Source organism: Alligator sinensis, unplaced genomic scaffold, assembly GCF_000455745.1.
Source record: "Alligator sinensis unplaced genomic scaffold, ASM45574v1 scaffold697_1, whole genome shotgun sequence".
In the NCBI taxonomy this organism is placed as follows: Eukaryota; Metazoa; Chordata; order Crocodylia; family Alligatoridae; genus Alligator; species Alligator sinensis.
Genome location: NW_005842426.1, coordinates 67,707 through 77,909, shown reverse-complemented (window position 1 = coordinate 77,909; position 10,203 = coordinate 67,707). Strand labels below are relative to the sequence as shown.

The 10,203-nt window shown below is 49.9% G+C and overlaps 1 long non-coding RNA gene across 2 annotated transcripts; it reads left to right on the top strand.

Annotated features, from left to right (window-relative positions):
* The first annotated feature begins 3,378 nt into the window (after positions 1-3,378).
* On the top strand, positions 3,379-9,903 carry LOC106722551. 2 transcript variants are annotated; one of them, XR_001358565.1, is made up of 3 exons: positions 3,379-3,469; positions 4,854-4,986; positions 9,846-9,903. It is a non-coding gene; the product is annotated as an uncharacterized LOC106722551 (long non-coding RNA). The 2 variants fall into 2 exon arrangements; XR_001358564.1 differs by having other exon boundaries at positions 4,193-4,986.
* The last annotated feature ends 300 nt before the right edge of the window (positions 9,904-10,203 follow it).

Below are 10,203 nucleotides of genomic sequence, written 5' to 3'. Positions count from 1 at the left end.
CACGTCCATGTGCATATACGCACCCACGCACACAGACGCAGAATGAAAAACATGGGAAGTCTTCCAGGGTCTCGGAAGGCCAATATATCCTTGGCCATTTTTTAGACTGTAATAACATGTTTCATGTTTACTGTAGAGCAGAAGAAAGTGTCGGGATTATGAGCATTAATGACCATATTTATTCCCAGGCTCATAAATAAAACGCAGCTTTTCCATGTGTCGTAAAAATGAAGATAAAAAAGGCACACAGCTCTCACCAAAAGGCTTGGTTGCTGGGAAAAAAGAGCATTTTCAGCAAGGGTTGCACACTATTAGACTCTGTAGTCTTACATGTGGGCCCCTGAGAAGAGGCCAGACTCCTAGAGAGGTTTCTGGGTGCTTGGCTTCTTTCCCTTTAGGTACCAAAATGTGGTTCTAGGAGCCTGACTCTCAGCCCAAACCTTCCTGTTTGGAGCTAGAGGCCTTAAGGGATATGCCATCCCACTGGGATAATCCAGGACACTTGCAGCCCAATCCAAGACCCACGGATGTGAACAGGAGTCTTCGCCCTGACTCTAGTTTGCTTTGCATGAGTTTCCACAAGACAACACCAGAAATGAGCAGCGCTACAGCAAAGTAATCAGGTAAGAAGAGTGGTCTTGTCGAAGGACCGGGCTGGAAGGAGGATACCTGGCGTATGGTCCGAAGTCCCCCGGAGCCAGCGTTTGACAGACGCGGTACAGGAGCCGTAACAAGTGTCCTTGTACGACGAAACAGCCGGCTCCAAACCTCTCCTGCTAAAGGATCATAAATGGACAATTCCCCTCATCTGAGTTGTCTCCCCCGGACAGTAAGTCACTAAAGGCTGGTCTACATGGGACAAGATGTAATACTAATTGAAAGCTGGATTAATGCCTTGTATGCATGCTCTTCTTCCAGAATGAGTGGCCTTTTTTTTTCTCCATTTTAGCTTAATCCATTTTCAAAGTCAAACTGAAAGAGAGTAAAATAAAACTGGCACTTGCATCCATACTTAGTACCTAAATAACTCACCAGTATTTCCAAAGTGCTGAGCATTCAGCAGCTCCCATGACAGTCTAATTTTGGCCTAAATATGGATTTAAGAGCCTAAATTTAGGCACCTATTTTTAAAAACTCTTGGTCCAAGTGACACGCTCCGGCTCAGCGGTACCCGGCGGCAGAACACGGATGAATTAGACTCGGGGGGACGCAGGCTGGCAATTGGGGCTGGCTCTACACCTCTCTGTCTCATGGATTATACAGGGACGTGAGAGAGGCACTGGCTCAGGGTTTGCTGCTTGCCCTTCGTATGTCTGTGGTCAGTGGGAAACTTGCACCCCCTCCCAAGGGCGGTGGAACATGGCTGTACTGGTTTAATTCTGGGTGTTAAGAGCCACATAAGATGATACACAAGTGAAGCTTGGCAGCCGGGGTGCTGCACTTGTTGACAGGACACTCAGCGCTGCGAAGTGTGGGTGCCCCTACATTCAAACCCCTGGATATTCCCTATCAAGGGACAGCATTACCCATCTTTTGTGTCTTGTGACCTGCGGCTCCTCTATCCAGATCCTATGTGCCATCGTGCGCTTGCAGTGCCCCTCTGCTGCCCGCGTTGGACAGCTGTGTAAGCAGATGGTGGCATATATAAATGTAAGAGCGAACGAGCACCGATGTGACATCGGTTGTGGAAAGAAAGACACACGAGCCTGTGGCAGAGCGCTGTAACCTCCCGGGACTATCCATCGTGGACCTCAGAACAGCTTAGATGACAAAACTTTTAAAATTAACTTTAAAAATGAATTCATTCCCAAACTGGATTGTGTTAAGAGTGGTCTAGACCAAGACTATGGATTCGTACCCCATGGACCTCGGTTAGATTTACATCTCCAATGGGCTGACTGCTCTCCCAGCATCTGAAATAGTGAGCTTCGGCTCCTGAAAGCTTGTGCTAACTTTGATTAGTTTAAGGTGCGAATCTACCCTCCCTTCTACTTGACCTCAGGCTAACACTGCTACCTACATCACTTTTCTCTCTCCTGCCACCTTACCTCTCTCGGCAGTGCCCCCTTCCCAGCTTTCTATTTACCAGCTTTGCTTGCAAGTCAGCTGCTGCTTATAGTTCATGCTATATATATTTCTGATTTAGTTAGCTTATAAGGTGCAGATCTACCTGGCCCTCTGCCTGGCTTCAGACTAATGCATCGAACTCCCCCTCTCTACAGCCTCCTGGTCATTAGGGATGCTCATTCTCTATGTGGTCACGTTATTTCCAGGCTTCCTGGCCTGGAAATCAATGTCAGGACACGGGGAACTTGATCCAGCCTCAGTGAGCAGCAGCAGGGCACAGTCTGGGGCTGAAACATCATCTACATGTGGACATGAGATGGCCATCTCTTAAGCAGTGCTGTTGATTTCCCCGATGTGTAAATGTTCCTTCAGTGTTTCAAGAATCCCTTTCTTGCTGCCTTCCTGGCTTGTATCCCCACCAATGACCCCACCAAATGAGCATCATCTGAGCGGTAAAGAGAAACCTCCCCTGCAAAGGTGAAGGCCAGTTGGCTCGACATGCAAGTCCTAACCAAGGGCCCACACCAAGCACACAGACCGCAGAGAGGACAGGACAGCAGCAATGGCCGAGCTCAGGGGTTTTGCTTCTACAAACTTGCTAACAAATCCTATTGCATGCAGATTTGCCCCCTTCTCCCTACATTTGCCTCCAAGTATGAAGCTTAACTGTGACCTGCAATTTCTGCAAAACTCATCCAAAAGCCACGAGCAGTCCTAGTTGCATAGAAGTCCCAAACATCTTTCTGTTTCTCAGTATCAGCAGTCGAAAACCCAGTAATGGTCCTGGAGCCTTGGGTCCAGCCACCTTCAAACCTTGACTATGCAGAAGCTCTCCTAATTGGAAAAAGCCCTGGCTCCCAGGGTTGATTTGCTTTGGAAAGCTGGAAAAGACCAGTTAAGGCTTGACTAGCCAGGGGGCTTTCCCCCTGTTCCTGCTAAGCTAGAAATTGTGACGAAAGAATGAGACCAGGTTGGGGTTTGTGATGGGATGCTACATCTTTACAATGAAATACAGGCTTCCCTGGAGCATAACGGGGGCTAGCTCATTACTGAGAGCAAGACAGGCCGTTAATTCAGGTAATGACTGCAGGAGAGGGCAGAAAGCCCATAAGGGGGATCATAGGAAGTCCCTGCACCTAGTGCTACAAGGCTGAGCTGCAGGGGCAAACACGGACTGCAAGGTAATAAGCCTGAGGCTGGATGGTGAACAACACCTGGGCCCTATTACAAGGGGGGCAGGGGACTGGATGGAGGAGGAGTCGGGAACTATATAAGCCTTCCTCCAGGGCTAGAGATGCAGTGTGTCCTTGAGCTGTGCAGTGAGAGGAGTCCCTAGGTACTTGGAGCTGGCAAGAAACCCATATTGGTGGAGGTAAAAGCCTCAGCCAGAGGCAAATCCCAGGTCAGAGACAGCCCATTGATGGAAGTGGGGAAGGGCCTTGCTTGGGGCTGGGGCTGGGTCCCAGCAGCCTGTGCGGCCCCAAACTCAGTGGTTATAGGCCAAATGCAGTAGCCTGTCATGGCTTGGGGACCCACGGGGCTGAGACAGCCTGGCGTGTGTCTTGGACCCTGCAGGCTGCATGGGCCACATGGAGTAATGGTAGGCTGGAGGGAACATCTGAGCAAGGGCCCAGGGGCTGAAACAAGTGTAGGGCTGGATGGATGGCTGGGTGACATCTGCTGCGCATGGCTATGGGCTGGCTGGAAGCCACATCCTTATCCCTGAAGGCAAGGAAGACTGGAGGGTCATGATTAGGACCGGTGGGGCCCAATTTCATAGAGCTAGTTTAGAGGGCCCCTGGAGAGACGAGCAGGATCGAGAGCCCCGATGGGGATGGCAACTGCAGGAGTGCTCCAGGCTGGGGGGCAAATGGGGGTGCAGAGCTGGGGCACTCCTGCCTTTGTCAGCACTCAGCCCTAAGTGCTTTGGGTTCCCGGTGGGATGCAGGGCTGCGAGGGGTGCACCACGACTGGGTTTCCCTCTTTGCTGGAGGTCTGCTCGGGGTGAAGCTGGCTTGCTTGGGGCTTTGACTTGCTTTGGTTCTTTTCTGGGGAGACTTAATGTCCTGCTCCATCCTTTCCCCATTTTTTTAAGGAGGCCTCTTCTTCTTTTGTTCACTTGCAGCTTGTCCAGGTGTCTGGATTCCAGGCCCTGGAAGGCAAAGGGAGCTTGGCATCTGCTAAGCAGCGTCAGCTAGCGCTAGTCAGTGGCTGGAAGAAGGGACTGGCCTCACTGTCTGCATGATGCTTGCACCCATTGACGGGGATGCTCTGGAAAGCTCGCTGCATGCCCTTCGTTCACGGCAGGGTCTCTGCAGGACATAAGGGAGGGTGTTGCAATGGGAAGCTATGCCCTTGCATAGCTGGTCTGGTCTGACTGTGCTGCATGTATGGCAGACGTTGCTGCTCTTGCGCTTGCTGAGTGGAGGCTCTCTCTTGATGCACATGGATTTTTTTTAACTCGTCTGTGGATCTTTACTGATGAGGAATTAACTAACAAGCAGGGCTCACGCTGGGAAATCTGTCCATAAACCATCAAGTGCTCTCAGCGTCTTTGCTCCGCTTTTGCAGCCGGCTGACGGCAGGGACCAATTCTCTACCTGGCTCCAGCCAGAGGGCAGCCCGGGAAAGGGCAACTCCTCCTGAGCCGATGCAACTTATTGACTCGGCTCCTGCTGTCCCCTGTGTTGAGCTCCTCTTGTCAAGTCATTGGGAGCATTGGATGCTCTTCTTGCTCTTTGTTTTTGTTGTTTGTTTTTCCTTCTGATAAAACCATCTTTCCCCAGCTGTCAAAAGTGTCCTTTCTGGCTCCTTGTGATCACCCACCCCGGTGCCCTCTCATGCCGTGTGGCCCCCTCCCCGGCATCTCTTGTCACAGGAACAGCCTCCAAGGACCTCCTCACTGCATCGACTCCCCAGGTGGGTTGAAATCTCATCTCAAACGCGCCTCTTACCTCCCCACCAGCTCCCCCAAGGCTGCTCTGTCCCACTAACCCTGCAGCTGTGTTAGTGGCTCTGAAAAGGGCTTAGGGATTCACGTGTGCAGAAGACGAGCCATATCATAAGGATGTGCTGCTCGGAAGTGTCTGGGCTCAGTGTAAAATCCTGGTGCCTGCCATCCCCTCCGTGCCTCTGTTAGTGGCGGGAGCACAGTTGGTCCAGCCCCAGGGTTGGGGGCAAGGTCTGGCTGGAATCAAGGACTAGGGTCCAGGGCTGAAATCGGGGATCAGGGGCTAAGTGATAAGCCAAAAGTCAGATGCTGAGAAATCAGGAGCAACAGCTACAGGCTCAGATGCTGAGCAGCTGAAGGGCTACGGCCCTAAATGTCTGGCTACCTGTTCCCAGCAGCTGACCCCTCCGAGCAGCCAGCCTCCCTAGAGCTGTCAGCAGCAGTCAAGTCCGACTTGCCCCGCTGATGTCTCATTAGCCCCAGCTGTGGCAGGCTCTGCCCCAAGGCAACTGAGGTCCTGACAGCTTCATTTCTTATACACTTCAGCTTTCAGCCTATGCCACTCAGGTGTGTTGGCAGCTACCACTGTTAGTCTTGTGGGCAGCTCACATTGGCTCCCTCGCTGCACCTTGTGTCCTGTGGCAGCATCACAAAGCCACTGACTCCTTTTCTGGGGGTTTCCTCCACCTGTGTACCAGGTCCTGGACCCCACTATCGTGAAGGCTTGGCATGGGGGAGTGGGGAGGGCATGGGAGCATGAAGGAGGCTTGCCTGAAGTGCTTTGCATTGCCAGCCTGCATGGCTTTGCATCCCCGTCCCTGCCTCCAGCAGAGCCCCTCTTCTTGACGGATGTTCACAGCTGTGCAAGGTTGGGCTTTCTGGGTGTTGATTCCTCTAGCAAGGCTGTTGCTGAGAGGTGTTTTTTGGCCTGTGTCTGACTCGTCAGTCCTCTTGCAGTCAGCACTGAAAGAAATGCCTCTGGGAGACCCCCAAGCACTCACCAGGCATCCCCTCCAACACGCTTTAAAACCTCTGTATCCCCTTCCAGGGCCTGCCTGCCTCCCCAGGCCCCATGAGGTTTATTCAGTGGATGCTGATACGGGGCAATGCATCTCCTGGGTGCAAGGTGAAGCTTTGAGTGCTGCAAGCATTAAATACCAAGCACAGTTGTCACTTGCCAGGTCCTGCTGTAACAAAAAACCTGTGTGTGCCCCCCACACACACACACTTTTTGCTTCAGGATGGGGATTATTGTGCCTAAGGAAGTATGAAGGAGAAACTCTCTCGACAATATTTCTAGCCTTCTCTGCAGGCTGTTCTTGCCACTATCCTGACGAGCGTAAATCATGTTTTGGTGTAGATCTGGACCAGTACATCTATCATGCATTTGCAGTGATGTTGGCTGGGCTGTCTGTAAATCGACCAAAAATAATGTATTTGTGCTGTAAAATGACATCCCATAATGAGATAGCAAATCACAGGTTATGGAATATTGCTATTTGTGACAATAACTAATGCTGTGGTGAGCAACTCTGCTAAGGGGCTGCTGGACATCAACTAGGAAGCCTCGCAGCCTATGCAGCCGGTACTCGGATATACCGGAGGTGGCTTCTTGGTGCTGCTCAGAGCTGCCAGGTGTCACTAACTCCAGCCCTGCCTGGGCACTTGCCCTGGACCATGCTGCTTGCGATGCAGAAGAGGGCTGAGGGAGCTGGACTTGTTTAGTCTGGAGAAGAGAAGATCTATTCAGCGCTGGGGAGGCCACATCTGGAGTCCTGTGTCCAGCTGTGGCCCCCACTGCAGAAAGGATGTGGACACATTGGAGAGAGTCCAGTGGAGGGCAACGATAACGGTTGTGGGGCTGGGGGACAGGACTGGTGAGGAGAGGCCGAGGGAAATGGGCTGATTGAGTCTGCAGAAGAGAAGACCGAGGGGGATTGAATAGCAGCTTCACCTCCCTGCAGGGGGGCTGCAAAGAGGATGGAGCTGTGCCGGTCTCAGTGGGGGCAGATGGCAGGACAAGGAGCAATGGGCTCAAGCTGCAGCAAGGGAAGTTGAGGTTGGATATTAGGAGAAACTTTCTCCCGAGCAGGGAGGTGAAGCACTGGAACAGATTACCCAGAGAGGTGGTGGGATCTCCATCCTTGGAGGCTTTTTAAGACTTGTCTCAACCAAAGCCTTGTCTGGGATGATGTAGCTGGGGCTGGTCCTGCTTGGAGCAGGGGGTTGGACTAGATGTGACCTCCTGAGCGCCCTTCCACCCTCATTGTCTATAATCATATGAAATATGAAAAAATGTAGTTTTTAAAAAAAAAAAAAAAAAAAAAAAAAAAAGCAAGCCATACTTCTGGCCAAGCTTGTACATAATTATATTGACTCCGAACACATTTATTATAGCAAACACAATAACAGTCAAATTAGTTTCAAATTCCAAAATAACTCTTATTCTTCTATGTGTAAGCATGAGAAATTATTCCTTTTGGACTGAAATCTGAGAGTTTCTTTGTTCCCAAGCCAGTTCAGATTTATTTTTGGAAAGCTTGAGGGGAAAAATTGGCTCATTGATAGTTGACTCTTACTTCTGTAAATACACACATGCACACACAGAGTCCTTGCATGTTTAATCTTAACTTGTTTATGCATGCAATGGTACAACCCTTAACTTGATACATAATTTTGATCCAACATTGCTTGTCTTGTGGATTTTGCTGGAAGCTAGAACACAAGTCGAGCTTAAGAGAGATGGCTCGAATAGCCTGCTAGTTTTGGGTACTGAAAGTATGAAATGAATTCTAATGATATAGTCCAGTGTTAGAATAATCTTGGGACACTGAAGGTTTTGTTAAATCCTTTGGCTTAATCCTAAATTTGCCAGGACTGCTAATGCCTGCCAAACCTTACAACAGCTTTCAGAAGCTCACAGCTGACCTTGTCATAAAGGAAGAGTCATCCTGCTATTCTACAGGAATCAATGCAGAACCGGGAGCCAAGAATAGCGAAACTCTCATTTCTCAATATTGCCCTCTGGGTTTTTCAGTGGAGTAATTATGCTGATTTTTAAATGGCATTTCTTTGGACTGACACTGGTGTAGGTAGGAGAAGAATCCAGCCCATGATGCACTTGGTTTCCTCTATCAAGTCAGGAAATATAATTCTCTCCATTTTCTAAAATGAAAACTGAGCCCAAGTCTCAGGACGTGATCTTCTTTTTTGACACTTAAATACATCCTTGTTGTCTCAGTCCCTTAGCCTAGTAGTGTTTCTTATTCCCCTCTACTTAGGGGTTGGACCCGATAGTCTCCGAGGTCCCTTCCAGCCCCTAGCAGTCCATGAATCGATCCATCTAGGCTGACCATATCCAGAAAGGCAGAAAAAATTTTCATGTTGGCTAATCCAAGGGGCAAGCACATGCAAGACTCCCCCTGCATGCAGTAAATGGGCCTAGACCATGTTACTTTATTGGTCTGATATTGTGGGGAGCGTTCAAGGTAACAGCTCCCCAAGCCCTGCACCTTCTTTTTAACAAGAATGACTTGAAACAAATCAGTTTTATGCCCAGGAGTGGTTTGGGTCAAGGATTATATGAGATGACTGCCTGGATAGCAAAGGCTGGGGTACAAGGGCTTCCCATGCCTGTTCCTGGGAACAAAATAAGAGCACCCCATACAGGAGTTTGATTTTTTTTTTTTTTTTCTTCCTTTTTTTCCCTGGTATGACTTGGCCAGGTCACACTACATGTCTGACAAGAGGGAGCAGACCCCAGTGTCTTTCCACGCTGGTGATTAAAGCTGTATGGCACGATGGAGATGCAGGCAGCAGGGGACTTATTTTTGCTGGCCATTTGCTCTGCCTTCCAACTCGGTCTCCGTCTCCCAATGTAGCGGCAGGATGAGTCGGAGAGATGTCTAGGCATGAGCAAGAGCGCATCTTTGAAAGCTGCCTAACCAAATAGGCATCCTGCCTTTCAGCTCTGTGGATTTGGGGCCAAATCCAGCGCTGGCAGAAGTGGGCAGAGCTCTATTGATGTCAGCGGTGTTGTCTGCTGATGCAAGCTGGATGCTTGGCTCCTGATCTGTCTCTGTGAGCCTTATTCAGGCAAGAGGCTTATAAAAATGGCGTAAAAGGAGCATTGACTGGTTTTAACATAAAAGGCAGAATCAAGCCTCTAAAGCTGACCATTTAAATCCAGCAGGTCACTGATTCCTTTGTGCTGCTCTGAACTGGCACAATCAAAACCTGGCTGGGGTCCATTCACACTCTTTTCATCACGCGCTACTTATTGGCTGAAATTCCCTGCATTCAGGAAACCTTCCCACCCACCCCTTCTCCTGCCTAGCTTATTTAGGGAACAGTTATTTTGAATAATAAAGTCCTTTTTAACAATGTTCTTGCTGAAATCCCAAATGTCAGGGATCGTGCATGAACGTACACAATCTCGGGCGCACACTCCAGTGACTTTTTTTTTTTTTGTGTCTCTGAAATGCCAGTAATTTCCACAAACTATTGTTTGCATGTTTTTCTGCCCTTAGGAGGGGGGGGAAAATTGCAGCACTGCACTCGTGTTGCAATGGCCCAAGCCACTGCAGAGCTAACGATCAACAGCCATTGCTGTGGAAATGTAGACACTTGGAGGTGTGTAGAGGTTTGCTCACATGGGCAGTCCCATAGATTGTGCCAGGGTAAGCAGCACTTGGGGCTTGTGCAACGCGGCTTGAGATCGGTGTGGTTCTGCCAGGGTTTGTGTGCGATGCACTTACAAACACAACTTATGCTTGGGGCTTAGCAGTGCAGCCTCTTGCAATAGCCCCAAAGCTCCCCTCCTTTACAGCATGCTTCAAGTCTTGGGCCAAGCAGCTCTGCAGATGTTCCCCGCGCAGAACCCACCGCTTCATTTATTGCTGGCGTCTCTTAAGACATCTGCTGTCCGCTGACAACTTTATTGCTGTGTATATGTCTGCCCAGACTCCCAGTTGGGTCGCATTGTTATAGAAACATGGGGCTGGAAGGGGACTCCTAGGCCGTTGAGCCCAGTCACATGCATTTGCAGGCAATTGTATTCCCAGTGAATCCCCCAGATTGCTCCTTCATACTCAAATTCTACCCAAAATGGCAAGAACGCCCTGTTACATGCCCCAGGGTAAATCCGGGGAGATGAGGGCACTGCCAATTGCCACTGCAAGAACAGG